General features: G+C 32.8%; 1 protein-coding gene and 1 pseudogene across 2 annotated transcripts in view; one reads left to right on the forward strand and one right to left on the reverse strand.

Moving 5' to 3' along the window:
* Positions 1 to 20,766, reverse strand: part of PARD3B (par-3 family cell polarity regulator beta) — an 893,411-nt gene that overhangs the window by 445,023 nt on the left and 427,622 nt on the right. The window lies entirely within an intron of this gene.
* Positions 4,038 to 4,155, forward strand: LOC118613906 (annotated as a pseudogene).

The following is a 20,766-nucleotide window of genomic DNA, read 5'->3' on the forward strand; positions in this document are numbered from 1 at the left end:
ATTTAAAACTTTCCAAGGCAATTACAAAAAGAACTGATATCATGAAATTATGTAAAACTGGTTTAAAAAGTTATCACATAAAACACAAGACACTTTAAAAAACTTTGTTGATGTTCACTGTTAACTATATGTATTGAAATTTTTCATGTAATAAAATACTTTTACATCATAACTTCGTAGCTTTAAAATAATTACAAGCTGCTGTTCATTGTTGTTGGCATGGATATTTTATATTTACTATAGATGAATATTCATTTTTATTTTTTTAAAGCATGAGGATTTCAATCATGTTTAAAATTTGATTTGTAGTTTGAATGACACAATACAAAGCAAAAGTGTGTGCTTATGAAACAAGTTTAAATACAGAGGTTAAATAATATGATACTTTTGGATAGTGTCTTGGGTATTTATTTCATCATGTCAGAAAAATTATATATCCAGAAATCTATTTATTTATTTCTTAGAAATAATAAATATAGAAATAATTTTGCAATCTAAAAAAAAGGTGAATTTTCTCATTTTCCTGGAGATAGGTTAAACTTTAAACTCCCATAGGCATATCAATGTCTGTCTCTTGATGTATGTTTTGAAATTTTTCTTTCCCTTTTTTTAAGGTATATTAAAATGTTATCGAGCTAACCTGAACTTTCTGTATATAAAATTTAAAGTTTCTTAATCTAGAAGGGTTCAGTCATTTTAATTGAAAATTCACCTTTCCATTATAATCATTGAGAAAAAAATTTACAAATGTATAACCGTAGTTTACTAGTACAGAACTTCTAAATTTAATGGAAAGAAAAAATAACATAAGATAAAATTCATTGTCTGACTTTCTTGAAGCTCTGGAACATTTTGCACCATGATTCAGTGTAAAATACCTACTGAGTTAGAAGAGATTGTCTCATTACAATACATTATGTACAAAGCCCCATTTAAAGCCACATCAAATTATAAGTAATAATGTTCTTAAAAGGCCATCCTATATAGTCCTCTTTATTCCAGAGTCATAATGAAAAAATTATTTATTAATGAGTTCGATTTATAAAATTATACTCATTGCAATTTTTGCCTTTGGGCACTAGAACAAAGTTGAAAACATTCAGTGAGCTACAGAACACTTAACAATTATAAAAGCAGGAAGCAGCATCATAAATCACAATTATTCCAAAACAATGCATCAAACATTCAATTTAAACTGATAATGTATCATTTAATTATATTTTGATGTAGAGCAACATTTGTCTAAATGATCTAGGAAAATATGAAATCTTGGAAAATTGTTTTTATTAAGAAATAAATTGGCGTTTTTTTTTTTTTTTTTTCCTTGAAGGTGTATGAAACAAAAGGGCAGTCTGAGTCTTTGGGTGCCACCATTTACAGCTTAAAGAGAAGCCAGGCTCTGAACATTTGTAGATTTTGTAAGGCACAATGAATCAGAGGACCCAACTATGTAACAGCTGTTGCTAACCTTTTTAATACACCAGACAGCCATATCACTAAGAGCTCACCTGATCATAGTATTTTCACCAAAAATGATACAGAAGGCAGAGTTACTAAATCAGTACTATTTTCTAGGAAGATAAGTTGCTTTTCATCCTGGATGGAATAGGGAACAGAATACATATGATATTTCTTCTAAAATAGCTATATAAACCAATACTGTTTTTCTTTCAGATTCCTCAAGACAGAATGAGATAATATCCTCACATATTAGCAACTTTTAAGAGTTCAAATAAGTAGGAAACTCTTGATACATGCAAATGTTATACAATATTTAATTCTTAGCATACAAGTTGATTAAATAAAAGTCCTTTCCAAAATATTTCTTTGTAATTAATAAGTCTGTTTTATTCAAATAGACAATTTGGAGATTAGTAAAATTATTTCAGAAAGCATTATATAAGTCAAGCATTTTTGATTCAAATAGTCTGAATACAATTTAAGCTTACAAATGAGAAGCCCCATGGATAAATGGATCCACTGAAGGAAAAAGAAATCCACATTTAAATAAAAGAAACAATGGGTATTTAAAACAAACAAGCTCCTCAAGTGTCCACTAAGATTAGCCAGGGAACAGCTTTTTTATTCGTCTGAGATTGTAGTGCATTTTCTGTAGATACTGATAATAAAGAGGAATATCTGCAGGTTAGGTCGCTCACACTTACAGCTATCATGAGAATAATACCTATAGCTTCAATTGTTGTTTACAGCCAATGAAACTAAAAAGCATTATAGATAATTGTTCATATTCCCTACTTGGAATTGTTTCATCTTTTGCATTTAACATCTTTCTAGTAGTATCTACAGATGTCATCTATGTGCCTAGGGCTTTTTAATGATTTCCTGTTCTAATAGTTGGTGAGAATCTAACGAAGTATAGACTCTCTTTGCCCTTTTAGGGAAAGGGGGAAAAAGCAACAAAGAAACCTAATCAGGTCTAAAAATGAGTTTATCCTATTTTGTACAAAGAAAACAGAAAGAGACTGGAGAAGATAAACTAATTTCCACCAGTTTCTGCCTACCACATATACACTAACTCAATTTAGATTGATCTGATAATGTCTACAGACTTACTACCAAGACACAAGGTTACTATATACATTTAGGCGTATTTTTCCAAAAAATAGCATGAGATAAAAATGTTGTTTAAGCTCCTTTTTATTTTATTTTATTTAATATTGATTTTGGTTTCTTACTTCAGAGCAAGTAAGACAAATTTTTTGTTTGTTTGTTTTACATCTTTTTAAAATGTACGACTGCAGGACAAGGCCAGAACAAATTTTATATATATATATATTCAGGTCAAAGGATGATAATTTTTAAGAGACTACACATTGGTTTAGTTAAAAAAACAGAGTAGAAGAATAAAAAAGCTTTATTTTACACTTTAAAATTATTTTTAAAAGAGTCAATTTTTATGTATAAAAATAACTATTCAATTCTGGGGCAATGGAAAGGTGACTGAAGTAGCAACCAATGGAACTAAATCTTAGTTTAAAAAAATTTTCCGGTAATTAGCTATTTGCCGATAATATTTGTGTTAAATTTTAAGGGCAGAGCTTTAAAAATTCAAAAGATTACATCTTAATATTTTAAAAATAGTCAAAATTTAATAAAGTCATTTAATTCCTTGCAAATAGTATTTGCAATTCAATATTTACTAACAAGTTACTATATGCCAGGTACTAGGTAAATCAAAAAGAACAGGACATTTCTATCCTCAATGAAAAGAGCTTGAATCTCATACATAATATTTTAATTTTAATAATCTGGTAGATACTATTTTTCAAAAATTGCATTATCACTGTTACCAAATAGAATTAATATAATTAAACTAAGAAATATGGCCTAAACAAGTGATTTATTTTTTTAAAATAGTAAATGAATGCAGTTATAGAGAAGGATGTTATTTTCTTCCTTACTATGTTCACTTTTCCAATTTAAAATAATTTTTACTAAAATGAGAAAATGTTACCTAGAACTTAAAATATATATTATAGTTGTTAGCCAGTAATATGAAATAGAATTTGGATATCTTTTTATCTTTTAATAAGTAGCCTTGCTTATTTTACTTATTAAATTCAAGTACAAGTCTACAGAAATATAGGCAGTCCTTAATGTAGAATTCTTGAACATATTATATTTAATACCCATGATATATTAAAGACAGAAATAGTCTTCAAACAATATCTTCTTATTTTTTAAAAGATAAAAGTACACAGTTTATTTGTATGTATGAAATTACATAGATTCATAAGAATACAAGAACTCACTAAATTTATATCTAATACTTCAGTAAAGATCGGAAGTATAAATGCCCCATGCGATAGAGAAGACTTTGGTTTATCATATAATATCCAATTAATAATGCATAGCATTCATTTCCTAATATAGGAGAAATTGAATTTTTTTTCTACTTCTTTCATTTAAAAAATATCATTAGTGACTTCCATCAATAAGATAGCAGAATAGTCAGGATTTGCCATCTCCTCTACTTATAGCACACAGGAAAAAAATATATATATATAAAAGAAAGAGTCTACGACCTGCTACCCTGAACAAGCCTGATCCCATCTGATCTCGGAACCTAAGCAAGATTGGGCCTGGTTAGTACTTGTATGGGAGACCACCTAGGAAGACCAGGTATTGTAGGCATAAAAAAATAAAAAAAATAAGGTATTGTAAGCTGACAAGGTCCTTGCAATCTGTGAGGTTAACCAAGGGTTGCTTTGCCTAAAATTATATATATATATAATTTTATATATAAATAGAAAAAAAAAGACATGAGTCTTCAGGCTAAAATTGTATCTCAGGTCCCAAACCAAATATATTTATATGAAAAATATATATATGAAAAATATTAAGACTAAAGAGAATGCATACCTTCCATCAAGGAATAACAATGAAAGTTTTATCAACAACTGATTGTCAGTAGACGATGAATAATACCTTTAAAGCTTTAAAGAAAAATAGCTATCAGCCTAGAATTTCATACCCAACTAAGCTAACATCTAAGAGTTAGGGCAAATTAAAGACATCTTTGAATATTCAAAGAATTTATGTTTCACATATCCATTCTTATAAAAATACTAAAGAAAGTACATCAGTATTTTTTTTTCCAAAGCCAATTCATGGTAAGGCATGAATCACAGAAGTACAAAACTTAATTCGAACAGGTGGCTAAGTCTACTTAACTAATGATTCAAAATGTTAATTACCAGTGTTTTGAGTTTACAGAAAAGATAAAATGTAAAACTAACAAGAAGCAGGAGGGTACTAATCAGTAAATGGAGAGTGTAAAAGAGACAGTCATGAATAGGAAGACAGAAATTCTGAATAACAAAAAAATTATTTTAAAAATTACTATGTATATATGTGTGAATTCCTGTAATAGTCACATATATACACATACATGCATACAAATACATGATAAACTACAAAGTGAAACGATTTTAAATGACTTTCTATCAAAACACTTTGATGGTACATCTTTCATGCGTAGTAATTATCAATGCTATTATTTTGAAACTTTTAAAATTGTAGCATAAATCAAATGAGTAATTACATTAAAGTTAACAGCAATCAAGACTTTCAGAGTGAAGGGAAGCAATTAGAAAAATCATAGAAATTAAACTCTGAATGCTAAAACTGAATTAGAGATATTGATTTTAACTCAAAATTTTAAATACATATGCTCATATATTTTCTAACTCTGACAAGAAACTGATGTAGAAGTACTGTATTCTCAGGAAAATGGCACACATCTAGGGCCTAAAGTTTAGTACAGGTCCATCCTATTATTTGTAGATCTTTGGAGAGAAGACTGATGCTGAGTTTGGAACAAGGGAAGTATAAGGTGATATGGAGAAATCTGTTCCAGAAAGCAAGAAAGCTTATAAAAATTAAAAGTCATGTCAAAAACCCAGAAGTTAGTCCAATGGGGCTTCCCATTCACCAAAATGATGATAATTGATTGAAACACACTACATCTCTGAACGTCTGAATCCATACTGATAAGAAAAAGTCGGAGAAAATATTTATCACCCTTTCGTACTTCTATGAAATAAATTATTTACTTTGAAAATCATTTAGTTATTTAAAGGAAAAAAATAAGCATTTTCTTACAGTACTAGTATAAACTATATTTCAAAGTAATAACACAGCTCTTAATAAAAGCTGGGAAAGCACTATGTTATAAAAGAATGGTGGCAAGTGTAGAAAAAATGAAAAATTTAAAAGCATCATACTGTAATACTTAGAGAAATTATTGTATCAGGGTAAAATTATCAGATGTTACAAAAACTACTGACAGTAACTGGACATAGTAGCAAAGTTACTTCATAAACAATTACTTCTTGTTTCAAATAAAAAAAATTGATATTTGCAACAGAGGGATGAAGTTATCACCTAATCCAATAATCAAATTTAGGTCACTAATGGTGAAAAATAAAGCAAAACAGATATTATGTGTCTTTTGATCTCATACAGAAGTATACATCGCTTATGATGTAATCTTGCTAAAAACATTTAAACTTAATCAAGTCTTTAGATATAACTTCCAGCTAATAGAACCTACAGGGATTAGAGGAATAAGTCAAATTATCACAAGTAAGCATTCAAATCTGTATAAAATGACCTATAAAGGACAACTTTTTTCTGCAACTAAGTGTAATAAATAAAGAGCCTACTCTAGATTATAAAGATGTGTAGCCTAGCAATTAGATGTGTGACCTTGGTTTAAATCCTAATTTAAAATAATATTTGAAAAAAAAATTGGGGGAATTTTAATATAGATTAGGTATTAGATAACATTAAAAACTTAATTTCCTGAGGTTTTCTATACAATATAGAAAAGATTTCTATTTTTTGAGAGACACATGTAAGTTTTTTTGGTTATATGTCATGGTTTCTGTCTTGCAAGGCAGATCCTTTAGGGCTCAAGATGATTTTAAGAGGTTTCACACAGAATGAGTTAAGAAATAGGGCTTGGAAATTTAAGCTAAGGAGGCAGGGAAAAGAAAGCACAGGTTCCCTGATCATTCCATTGATCCCAAGGATGTTGAGTGGGACAAGGGTGTTCTACTGAGCATGCCATGGGTAGGCATCATGAGATGGTCCGTACACCCTAATACGCTTACTATTTATAGGATGAGTGTGAATGTAGCCTTGTCAGTGACAGGAATAAAAAAGAAGCTTGGCATCAGGCAAAGCAGAGTGTGAATACCGGCAATTTATCATGGTGCTGTGCAAAGGCCAGCTGTCATTTACCGAGAGATCTTGGGGCCTCTGGAATTTTTCTGTGCCTGCAGCTTCTGCAAGGGGTCTACTGGGCCCACAGAAAGTGAGTTCAAGGGAAGCCCTGCCCTCTCATGGTGACATGGAAGGCTCTGGTCCTAGCCAGCTTACTTTTTAAGGAACCCAGGCTGAGCCCCCCTGTTGTATAATGGTGTTTAAAATCTACTTCGGAATTCTTTAGCATGAAATAAAAAAATTTAAATTTTGAAATTAATGAGTAGTAAAAAATTACAAATAAAATTTATAGATTTAAAACAAACAAACAAATAAACAGGGCTATCTCAGAGATAAGACCAAATAGATTAATAATCACAATAATTTTAAACAGTTGGACTAATAAATACATAATCACATTGGATTTTAAAATACACTCTATCTATATGCCTTGTATGTTCCTATCTACATGCAAAAGGTAAAATCACATTAAAGGGTTGAAAGTAAAGGAATAAAAAGATACATGAGGAAAACTGTAGCCAAACTGTAATCAAAACAAACTGGTATAACCAAACTAAAGCAAATATATCAGACAAAATAGAATTTAAGGAAAAATTACTAACATGGAAAAGAGAGAAACTTTAAACAAAAAGCATCAAGCTGACATAACAATCATGAACTCTAAACAGCTAACCACATAGCCTCAGTATACCAACAAAAAAATCTCACAGTTAGAAGGATTTGATGAATCTATACCTATCCGTGGGAGATCTCAGTACACTTCTATCAGAAATGGGCAGACAGAGCAAATTTTTTAAAAGGTAGGTATATAGAATATTTGAAAAATAAAATGAGCAATCCTGAGGTAATAGAGAAACAAGTAGGAGATATGCATTTTTTTTAAAATTATACTTTAAACATTTACAAAATCAACCACACACTAGATAACAAAATAGCACCAAGAATTTCAAGAAATCAGTATCATATAAATCTTTTTGTGGATGCTGTGAATTAAACTAGCAATGGATCTATAGTGATAGGTTCATAAACTTTAAAATGTATTACTAAATATTTCATTGGGTAAAGAGAAAATCACAGTGGAAATCAAAGCATTGTGAAATGAATTACAAATGAAGGTACTGCGTATCAAAAATTAAAGGCTGCCGCTACAGTCACTGTATTTTGATGACAAGCAAACATCTTTTAAGTGCATTTATTTAAACCTAGGAAATAAAATAAATAACCAGATAAGAAGCCAGAAAGAACAAAAGAACATAAGCATTTCTTTCTCTTACTTTACTTAAAACTAATGAAAGATAAAGAAAAAAGGAGCATAAGTTAATAAAATAGAAAAGAAAGAATAAAGGAGTTAAAAAAAATCAAAGGCTGATTCTTTAAAAACCTAATCATATAGACAAATCTCAATTACAACAGATAAAGAAATAACATGGAAAATGTACAAATTAACAATATTAAGGATGGGGGAGAACATAACCACACACATAATGATTATTTTAAAACTCTTAAGATTATTTATACCAATAAATTTGAAAATTTAAGACAGTATAGATAAATTTCTGATTTTTTTAAAATTAGCAACATAAAATTTATATAGACAAAACAGAAAATCTATCTAAGTCACTCCCTCATATGCCCCACTGTACACACACACACACACACACAGACACACACACACACACACAGACACACACACACACACACACACGCCAGTCCCAGACTTAACAAGTGACTTTATAAAGAACACAATCCTAATACTAAATACGAATTGCTTTAGAGGATGCAGGAGAAATACAGTAAAGCTTTCCATTACATAAACATATAGAACTACTTCAGCTATACAGATGATAATATCCTAAATAAAATATTTGCAAGTTGAATTCAGCAATGAAACAAAATACATCATGTCCAAGGAAGTTTTATCATGGGGATACAAGGAAGGCTGGATATCAGAAAATGTTCTGATAGATCTTTCAGTGATTAAAGGAGAAAAATTATTATCTAAATAAACACAGAAATAATGACTGATAAACCACATTCATTGATTTAAATGGCAATGCAATACCAAACAAATAAAATAAAAATTGATCCCATCACACACCCCTTAGAAAATTTAGAGGTGATTAAATGCTTAAATATGAAAAATAAAACATTAATTTCAGAAAAAAATAGTATTAGGAAATATTGTGACTCAGTAGAAAATTATTTAACTACACATATAGCACAATAATAAAACTAATAAACACAAATATACTTAAATTGAAAAACTGTCTGTAATAAAAAAAAAAAAATCAAGTTAAAAAAGATAAGCCAAAGACTAGGAAAGAAATTTCCAATGTCTACAACCAAAAAATGCCTAGTGCTCAAAATAAGAATTAAAAAACACAACAGAAACAAAATGAATTCAAAGAAGAATTTGGCAACTAGAGAGAAGAGTCCTGGTTTTCTATTAAGACTATTTTATCTTTTTTCCCTTCCAGTTAGAACCATCAGTGTTGTTCAGGTGTGGAACCTCCCCACCTTCTATGCATCACATGCGATTTAGAGGAAGCCAACCGCAAGACCGTTTCAACTCTTAATGTCCTCTTGGTCTCTTGAGAAAGATAATGAAGAACTGAAAATAAAAATTTGGCATATTTTTGAAACCAGATGACTTAGAATTGCAGGAAATCAGCAAAAGTGGAAAAACAAAGGGTAGAAAAACATGTTTCCTCATTATGAATTCTTAAACTGAGAATTAAGATCACTGATACTTTCCCAATGCATGGTATCAATTCTATGTTCCCACCAGTATTAAATGAGAATTGATTTTAATGTCACTTTTCTCATTTTACAGATGAAGAAACCGTTCCTGGGAAGTTAAGTAACTTCTCAAAGGGAAAACAATTCAGTCTCTAAACTTGGACTAGAAGCTGTGTCCCAATTTCTAGCCTACAGAACATTTGCTGTTATTATTTAACTTGAACACATTGTATTTTTAACTCAGATAGAAATAGCCAGTTATCTTTTGTTTGGCATTTTCTGCTTGGCTGACTCCTCCATCAGTACAGTCTTCCATGAGAGTCAGAATATCTATCTTAACTGCTTTACCAGAAACAAATTTCTCCTTATTCTTGATGTTAGCCATGCAACCAAATGTCAAAAGTCCTGCCAGACAAAGAAATGCTAAAAGGGCAGGTTGTCCAATTCAACAGGATCAGATTAAGATTAGTGCCTCAGCCACACAGAGAGCAGAATAATATGCACAGAACCTTTGGGGAAAACTTTATCTGTTCTAACATTTGGTGAATGTCAGTTAGTTACTTGAGATACATTAACTGGTCCAGACTCAAGAGAGTCGGTGTCCTCAATTATTGCTCCTGTGGCCTGAAACAAAACTCCTTTTTCTAGGGAGATGGTTGGGTGGTAGTTGATTTTTTTTTTTCTCATCTTCTTATTCGAAGAAGTTAATGATACTAAATATGATTTATTAAATGGGAATAAATAAAAACACATGTTTGTATCTTAAATTCTTAAATGATGTATCATTTCAAGTTGCCTTTATGGTCTTGTCAAATTACCTTGTTTTAAATAAATCCTTTGTGTTTCATTACTCCTTTCCTCTTCAACAGAATGTCTAAACTACTTCTTTTTTTTTTTACAACTTCACAATTTCATGTGAAATGTTAGTTTATTTTTCACAACTTCAGCGCATTTATTAATTTGTCAAATATATTGTAATCTTTCCACTCTATCCACTGCTTCTTTAAATAAATTTGTAGGCGTTATGCCTCTACAGAGTTCTTCCATCTCTGCACAGTGTTGAAATAGCTGACCACACCTCCTGGTACTCAAGCAGCTTGTCCTCCACAAGTCAGGTTCAGTATCTCCTTATCATTTAATTTGCATCATTCTCCCATTGCATTAGGGATTGCAAAGGATACTTGTTTATGATACAGATTCCTTGAACCTTACTCTCAAAGATTCTGATTCAACAAACTAGGCTGCAGCCCAGAAACTGACAGTTTTGCAAACTCCTCAGGTGTTTTCGAGGCGAGTGGTCTTTCCATTACTCTGGGAAACCGTACATTCAGAATTCTTCTCCCCTTTCCAGTAAGGTCTGCCTCTGTCCAAACACTACTTGCATATTATCGTTGCTATGAATTTAATCACTGAATTCTGCATGCCTAACTAACGCTCGTCCTTCAAGGCATTTTTCTTCCTGAAGCTTCCTTAACCACTCTGGCACAGAGCTCTGCTTGAACTTACAGCACTCACTGCCATTATTGTTTACACCTGCACTTGGTTCTGGCTATGGACATATATGGGAATGTCTGCCCAGGTCTCCCCATGCTGGAACCTGCTCTTCCCCCAGTGGAACCATGTACCAATGTTGCATGGCTCTAGACTATGCTTTCCATTCCCCATCGTCATGGCTGATCTCAAGTAGCCATGACTTAGTTAAAGTCACCAATTTGACTTCTTTACTGGAGCCTAGACAAAGAATTAGTGCCTCCTTGGAGATGGGAAAACTGGAATTGTTAGCAGCCATGTTTCCCCTGTGTTGAGGAAGCTGGTCTACAGATAAACGTGATGAAAAATGTGAAAGAATAAAGCAGAGACAATTACTTGAATATGCTTCCAGAGTTTTCTGAAGTCAGCTGCATCTCTTACTCCCCAGGATGCGTATATTTAACACGCTCATAGATTATGTGCAACATTCTTAGAAAAAAATGCTCATTTTTTGACTGAGACATTTTTTATTGTACTTTTATCACTTTAGAGTTCTTAAACTGTTACTAGTATATAAAATTTAACTGTGTTCACCAATGTGTTTACACATTCCTTAAGAGCTGTTTCCACTGCTTTGTCTCCAATTTCTTTCTCATCCAATAGCACAACAGCTTTGACTCTACTTCCCTCTACTAAAACTGCTCTTAATAAGCTTATCCGCAACTTCAAGATTTGAACTCCTATTTCTTTGATTTCCAAGCAGCTCTACTTTGCCTACGGACTGATTCTAAGTTCAGTATGTCGGTTGGTGGAACACTCATCTGCCTCACTACGCCAAAGTGAAACCTGGAAATTATTCTTGACATCTCTTGAATGTTCTACTATCTTATGCAAAATCTGTAGATTTTAGTCCTAAATATTTCTGCTACTTATTAGCTTTATGACTGAGTGATTTGACCTTAATTTCTATGTGTCTCATTTCCTTACTAATAAAATGGGAATATAAATGTTATAAGGACTTTAAGAATAGCATATTTGAAACACTTAGATTAATAACTGGCACAAACTAAGTGTGGTTGTGAATGTTTTGATATTATTACTGAAAAGAAATGACTGAGTTTGCATCCATAAAGGGATCATGATGTAATTCAGGTCTTTGCCACCTCTGCCCTTTGTCATACTATAACAAACTCCTAGGAATTTTCTTATCTCTTTGTTAAATTGAACCTGTAACCCGTCTGCTTAAAACTCTTCAGTGACATATATGATCCTTCATGATTTGGCTCCTCATCTCTCAGCACTCCCTTGTCAAGGCCAAAATGTGTGAATTACTTGGGAAAACCTCAAGGAAATAATTTCTTGAATCTCTATTTTTGTAACCCTCTGGTTAAAATGCATTTTCCCATGATTTGTCCTGGTTGCCCCCCTATTCATCCTTTAAAACTCAGCATTTCCATATAATTTCCTCCCCTCAAGAACTATTTTCAAATTCCCCATTAGTTTTCCATATATTTTCCTTGTACATAAGAAAATCATTGCTCCTGCCATATTTTATCGTAATTTCCATTTATATATCTGTACTCATCAATGGATGAGGGAGAGAGATAAAAACAAGAGCTCCTAAGGGGAGGCCAGATTTTATTAATCTTTTAATCTCTAGCAAAAACCACAGTACTAGGCACAATGCTTGTTAAATGAAGAAAGATATTATAAACCATTTTGCAGAGTCAGTCTAATATTATGTATAAAAGAGGTCAGAAAACACACATAGTAAAAAGTTGGAAAATATTATGAGAACTTGACAAAGCCTTAATTTTCCACAATGGTCTCCAGGTAATATATGAGTTGGGAATCATGCTATGAGCTCAAAGCATACAAAAATTTTCTCTAAATTAAGCCAAAAGAAATTTATCCTAAAATTGATGCCCAAATTCATGGCTTTAAAATATTTAATTTTACATTATCTTGGCCTGCCACTTTGAAAAACAGCAAGAATTCTAAAACCAAAAATTGGTTTGGCAATTTCTAAGGTAAATTGTTTTAGGTTACATGATACATCAGTTTAACTTTGATGGTAGAAGAAAAAGAAAACAAAACATTTCACCCAGAGGGTTTCTATAGCATAGCGTACAGTCAAACAAGAAATGACTATAATGTACTTTCACAATCTATCTGTGTAAGTACTAAAGGTAACTAAAGAAAAAATAAAGGCAAGAGCACTGGAAAGAATATTCATTCTACTTATTATGAAAGTAGTTTATGGATATTCAGTAAATGCATATCTGGCCCCAGATCAAAATTTTCCTGCTTGTCATATGTTTAATAGAACATATTTGCACAAAGCCTCTCATTTCTAGTTTATCTACTTATCAGAAAAGATTTAGAAATCCAGAGAAGCTCATATTTTGACATTATATGGTCATTTTTGTAGGTTCCATAATTACTCTCCTGAATATACACAGATAATTAAATTAAATTACATATCTTCAAATTGTTAAGAAAGCACTGATCAGAGGCTGAACTTGAATGACTATAAGCATTTCCAAACAAATCCCTCCCCCACCATCGCCATTATGTTTAAAATGAAAGAAGCTGGAAAATGACTTGGAGGGATTGAGTTTGAACTATATTAAAAATGCAGAAATGGCATAATACTCTCAAAGGTCTATGTCTGCTGTTTTATTTTGTGATATAGATATGAAATATAGATAAATTTCATGCTGAATAAAGTCCATTTGTTCATCATTTAACAGTGAATGCAGAAAACACAAAAACATACTCTACATTACCTATAAAAGCACTTTATTCTTTACTCAAATACTGCCTTTACAATCTTTTCTCGAGAGAAACATTAACCTGTTAGAAACTGAAAATCTGTTCATTTTTTTCCTCTTTCTGTATGTGCTTCTTTAAGTCCTTCATTTATTCGGCCAGTCAATCAGTTATTACCTACCATACACTAAGTGCTAGTTTACAAGGATAAGAAGCACATTTTCTGCCCTCAGTGCACTTTCACTCTAGAGATAGGAGGGAAATATACAAATAAATACAGATGATAAGCGTTCATGACAGAAGTGTGAACCATTCTCATTGAGGGAGAAGTATGACAGCAGGACCTGAGGAGGGAGCAGTTGGCTCAACCTTTGAGCGCAACGGGGCTTGCCAGAGTCAGGGAACCAGCGTGGGGTACGAGAGGCACCAATATTGCGCTCCCTGGGAGTCTTGTGTCTGATCTCTGCTATTTAGGTCCCATATTAAATACTGCTTTTGCCAATAATGTTTTCATCATGATCTCAACAAATGCCATATCATACATTACTTTAAAAAATATTGGTGAAATGGTACCAAACTTATGTCAGGAAGTAGGGTTTCTGGGAAGGATTAAAGAAGGAGGTGGTGTTTTAATCCTAACAAATGGGTAGGTATCAGGCATGCAGGCAAGTGAGAAAGGTGATTCAAGATAGAGGGGGCAAGAGGATGAAACCAGGAAACCTTAAAGGCAGGGGCTTTGGAAAACTGCAGGAGACGGATGGTAAATGTGAGCCATTTGAAACTGCCCTGTTCCTTAATAACTCCTTCTTTCCTGTGTCCTTCTAGGTTTTCAATTTAAACAAAATGTTTACAAGAAAGAGAATCATTTCGCATCAAGAAAGAAAAGCCAGGGCTGAATGTGTTGATGCAGTTCCAATACTGCTTTAAGAATGGTCTTCAATGATTTTTTTTCTCTTTTCTTTTTCTTTTTTCTTTTTTCTTTTGGTTTTGTTTTGTTTTCAAATGAAAAAAAAAAAAACTTGCAAGGGTCTATATACGCAAAAGAAGTTCAACATACATTTAATGATCAGCTTTGGAACCAACATTTTTTTTTTTTCTAGCTGTGTTAAGTGCCCTCCTTAAATAAAAGCCAAACCTGATCAAATTCAGCTTTAAAAATGATTACCTCAGAATTACTTCTATAGCTTAATTTATCCTACTACCCCCACTTCCTCTTTCATGTGAGGCACAAAACAAACATATTTTTTAACAACCATATATAGTACTTACCACATACTATGAGAATTTTCACAAATAATCTTTCATTTATTTTTCGATACAACCTGATGAGGTAAGTACTATTGCTATCACCATTTTATAGATTAGGAAAGTGAGACCCAAAAGAAGAGAAACGCTTGAGAAAAATCAGCCAGCAAGTCAGTGGTAGAAATGGATTTGAGCCAGGCAGTCAAGTTTAAGAGTTCAAATTCTCAGTCTCTCTAGCCTGCCGTCTCTTATGGTTCCCAACTCCTTCCTCCCACTCTAATGTCTTATGAAGTCATAATAATTTGAGCTTAAAGGATGAATCTCCAATTTGAATTTCATAGGAAATTATTTACGATTATTATTTCCTCTATTCCACCTAAATCTTTTAAAGATCTGTTTGATACCCATTCTAGGGATGGTGCTCAGCTTCTAGTAAGTTCTCCCACAGAACTTACAGAGAGCATTATAGGGATAAACTATAATTATAATGGTCTGATACACTATTTCATGTGGTCACGCTCCAATCACAAAAGTCCCTTGTGGTCTTCTATCCATAACCATGTTTTTCAATTCAAACAGATGCTTTTCTAGTTTCTAGACCCTCCATGGGTTCTCTTTACATGATCTCAGTGAAACTATCATCATAACTTGACTTCTTCATACTGGATTCACATTTGTGATACTAGTTAAAAAGCTGAAAATAAAAGCTGTGGCTAGCTCTAGTTTTTGTGTGTATGTATATTAAGTCATTTTTCCTTTCATTATATTTAACACACATTAGAAATCTGGTAATTAGAAAAGACCTTTAATTATCAACACTTGTTATTATCACTATTATTAACATATATTAACCACTCTCTGTCTGCTAAATGCTATACTTAAGATTAAAGGTATTAACCTTGAAATCTCAGTGCGAGCAAGATAGAAGACAATCTTCTCCTTCCAGATAGAGAACAAAATTATACTTGTCTAACTTGACAAAGAGCCAGTATATGAGTCAGGGATAAAACCTTGTTGTCTTTACCACTAGACAATTGGATGAACAAAGAATGGCTACACAAATCTGTCACTTTAAGCACATCTGAATCTATTCTTCCACAAATATTTTTAATGTCTACATTAGATTTTTTTTTGTGTGGTGGCAAAGCTTTCTGCTTCAGAGGGCTATCTGAACTATATAAATAGTCATTTGAGACAAACTTTGCAATATAAATTTTGGCATTATATAGAACAAATACCACTTTTTTGTAAAAAAATAAATAAAGTGTGACTATAAAATGATGAAATGAGTGTTTTTTTGTTTGTTTGTTTTTTAGGAGGAGGCTCATAAATTGGCTTTTAAGGCAGTTTCAAATGAAGATAGCACAAAGCATCTGAGCAATAACAGCATCAATAGGACAAAGTATAGATTCTAGCGTGGTTCTTCCAAGGCTAACATTTGATTTGAGTGATAGACTAAAAAGAGGCTAAACTTTTGACTAGGCTCATTTAAAGAAAAATCCTAGCACTACTACTTATTAGCTATATGATCTGGGGCAAATGAGTTAACTTGTTGGACTCTTAGATTTTTCATCTATGGAACAAAGTCAATAGAGCTAAACTTGCCAACTTTTACGTGATAAAATATTTAAATATATATAATAAAGCAATCGCATCTGATATGAACTTGGAACCGAGCAGAGAAAATCTCTCTTTCTATGACACTCTGGGTTGTATTAGAAAACACAGGTCAAAACACAGGAGACGGCAATGATTTCTTGTGTATGAAAACAAAGACATAAACAACAACAAAGCGGACAAACTGAACTTCACAAAAATGAAAAACTTTTCTGCATCAAAAGGCATTATCAACAAAGTAAAAAAGCAACCTATAGAAATGAATAAAATATTTGCAAATTATCTACCTGTTATGAAATCAATATTTGAAATATTTAGTGAACTCCTAAAAGTCAACAACAAAACAAACAACTCAAATCAGAAATAGGCAAAAAGTTGAGTAGATATTTCTCCAAGAAAGATATATGTATAGCTAACAGACACATGAAAAAATGCTGAACATCACCAATCATTAGGGAAATGCAAATCAAGATCACAAGATGTCACCTCATATTCATAAGGATGGCTACTATCTAAAACACAAGCAAAACAAAAAAAACTAGAAAATAACAACTTTTGGTGACAATGTGGAGAGACTAAAACCCTTGTGCACTATTGGTGGGAATGTAAACTTGTACAGTCACTGCGGAAAACAACATAGTGGATCCTCAAAAAATTTAAAACACAATAACCATAAAATCCAGCAATTTCACACCTGGGTATATACCACCCCCCAAAATGAAAGCTGGGTCTGAAAGAGATATTTATACGCCTTTGTCCGTAGTAGAATTTTTCACAATAGCTAAAACACGAAGGCAACACCAATGTCTGTCAACAGATTAAAAGACAAGATAAATGTGGTATATACATATAGTAGACTATTATTCAACCATAAAAAGGAAAGGAATTCTAGTACTTGATACTACACGGATAGACTTTTAGGACATTATACTAAGAGAAATAAGCTAGTAATAAAAAGACAAATTGTATGAGATACTTAGAGTTGTCAAAATCAGAGAGACAGAAAGTGAAATGGTGGTACCCAGGGGCTGGGAAAGGGAGAATGTGGAGTTATTGTTTAACAGGTGCAGAGTTTCCGTTTTGCAAGATGGAAAGAGTTCTGGACATGGATGATGTGATGGCTGCACAAAATATAAATGTGCTTAGTGCCACTTAACTGTATACTTAAAAATGGTTTGGATGGTAAATATTATATGTATTATAAAATAAAGAAAAAGCCATACCAAGAAATTTCAAATATATCCTGGATGCAAGGAAAATGGTCAGATATTTTAAGGCAGGAGAGTGAAATGGTCAAATTTTATAAATATTGGTATATAATAATTTTATTCATGAAATAATAATGAATCATCCCATACTAGTAAAATCTCTATGTTATGCCTATTTGTTAATCTTTGGATCTTCATAGAACACAGCTGAGTATCAAATATTTAAAAATTATTTAAATATTTATTTAAAAATTAGAAAGCATGAGTGATCAACACAGTGATTGAAATTAAAGGTAGATAAAAAGGAAACAATACAATTTTTTAAAGCAAATCCGTCACTTCTGACTTCTGACACTCAAGAATCTACCATTTCCTTTAAAAAAGGGATAAACCTTTATTACTTTTGCCTCAAATGCCACTTACCCATTCTTTACGTGAAAGGTATAGAGTTTTGTGGGAAAAGCAGGCTGGAAAGTCAGTTGGAAAACATCGGGGCTATGTCAGTCTGAAAATCTACAACCAGTTGCAAGTTAAAAGAGATTTGCTAAAAGTAGTGATGCTTTTACTGGTTTGAGTCTGTCAGAAGGTTTTGGGTTCTCCAGTGCTTCACACCAGCAACTTCAAAACTAACTCAGTCCAGATGTCCCTATGATCATCTAATCAGACATCAAAAGCTGTATAGTGACAAGCTCACATGCTGCTTACCAGAACGCTATGTGTTTCCACAAGCATAAAACACACACAGTAGCTACTTTTAAAATGTAATTAATCTAAATCAGTTTCTAGTTTATAGTACAGAGCTATTAGAAAAATGGCCACCCGTCCTGAGAAAGAGGAAAGTCTTTTAAATGCCTGTATGGTGTCGTTCTATGACTAGATTTTGAAAGAAAAAAAAAAAGACAAAAACAAAAACGAAACTTATACTTCCAAAGAGTTTATGGTGTGAGGAAAAAAAAAAAAATTCCCCATCAGAAAAGATTTCTAAGAATAGAACCATGCTCAAGGAAAAAAGTTTTTGTTTTCCTCTCAACATAGATTGTCTTGCTTCTTCAAATTCTCATTAACCCTTTTATTCCATGTCATCGATCTTCAGCAAATGCCTACAGCATGGAAGGAAGGTACATGTAGAAGATCAGAACAAAGACACGGTCCTTATCTTTGAACTTTCATGTTAAAGTAATATGATCTACTTGAAAGTGAGTCTTCAGATTTCAGTAGTATTCTCCTCCAAAGAATTTAAGTGTGCATATGTATGTATATTTTTATGTTGCTACCTTTGTGTGTTTGTGTATTTGGTATTTAAAAAATATATATAGTTTGGTATTATTACCTTGAGGGATAAAAATAAATTTTGTGTTTTGGATAGAATCATAACCTCATTCCACGAACACATAAATATAAAGACATTAAAAGACATTTAAAGTTGAATTCAGGCTTCTGGTTAAGATGGTGAAGTAGGTAAATGCTGTGCTAATCTCCCCCTAGACCACATCAAAATTACGACTAAATTATAGGATAATTATCACTGAGAATCACCTGAAGTCTAGCTGAAGAAGCCACTTTGAGACTGACAAGAGGGGCAGAGATGTGGAACAGGCTAGTCCCACACCCACGTGTGGTAGTTAAAAATCAGGAGGGATATCTTGCCTGCAGAGGTCCCCTCTGAGGGGCAAGGAGGTCCCAGACTCACACTAGGATCCCCACCTCAGAGTTCCAGTGCCAGAAAGAAAAGTGCCCATAACTTCTAGTTGTGAACCAGAGAAGATTGTGGCTGTGTGAGATGGAGGGTGGCTAGACTCCCAAATATTCCTCTTAAAGGGCCCACACACAGACTTACTCCCTGATGGACTCACTCACTCTGAGCTCCAGCAATGGGGAAGTAGCTCAAAAAGTGCCAGGGACATACAGGGAGGAAATGAATTGTTTGGCTTCAGGGCAAGGGATGAAGAGGCAGCTTTTTCCCAGATAGCAGTGCTGGCAGAGACCACTGTTCTTTCGTTGAGCCCTCCTCTTACCCAGCCTGAATGTAAAGGTGGACACATATCTGAGTCTCTGTCGACCTAACTTACACCATTCATTAGTCCTGTGCTGGTGATTCCCTGAGACCTCATATAACTTAGGAAGCCCAAATGAGGAGACAAAGAGACATGTCCCAAATAAAAGAATAAAGTTTCAGGAAAAAATAAATAAATAAACAAATAAACAAAAGGGAAACAAGCAATCTACCAGATGCAGAGTTCAAAACACTGGTTATAAAGATGCTCAATGATTTCAGTGAGAACTTCAACAAAGAGATAGGAAAAATTAAAAAAAAAAACGGTGAGAAATAAAGAACATAATAACTGAAATGAAGAATATATTAGAGATAATCAGTAGTACATTAAATAAAACAGAGGATCAAATCAGCAATTTGGAATATAAGGTAGCAGAAAACACCCAATCAGAACAAGCAAAAAAAAAAAATAAAAGTCCAAAAAATGAAGACAGTTCAAGGGGCCTTTGAACAACATCAAGCATAGCAGCATTAGCATCATAGGAGTGCCAGAAGGAGAAGAGAAAGAGCAAGGAATTGAAAACCCATTTCAAGAAATAATGACAGAAAACTACTCTAACCTGGTGAAGGGAATAGACATACAAGCCCAGGAAGCAGAGAGAGTCCCAAACAAGATCAACTCAGAGAAGCCCACACGGAGACACAGCATAATTAAAATATCAAGGGTTAAAGACAAGGAGAGAACCTTAAAAGCAGCAAGAGAAAAGCAATTCACTACGTACGAGGGAACTTCCATTAGTCTGTCAGCTGATTTCTCAACAGAAACTTTGCAGGTCAGAAAGGACTGGTCTGAAACATTCAAAGTGATGAAAAGCAAGGACCTACAACCAAGATTACTCTACCCAGCAAAACTATCATTTAGAATCAAAGGACAGATAATGATCAAAGGAGAAAGAGGAGGAAAAGATATAA

Source organism: Rousettus aegyptiacus, unplaced genomic scaffold, assembly GCF_014176215.1.
Source record: "Rousettus aegyptiacus isolate mRouAeg1 unplaced genomic scaffold, mRouAeg1.p scaffold_m13_p_2, whole genome shotgun sequence".
In the NCBI taxonomy this organism is placed as follows: Eukaryota; Metazoa; Chordata; class Mammalia; order Chiroptera; family Pteropodidae; genus Rousettus; species Rousettus aegyptiacus.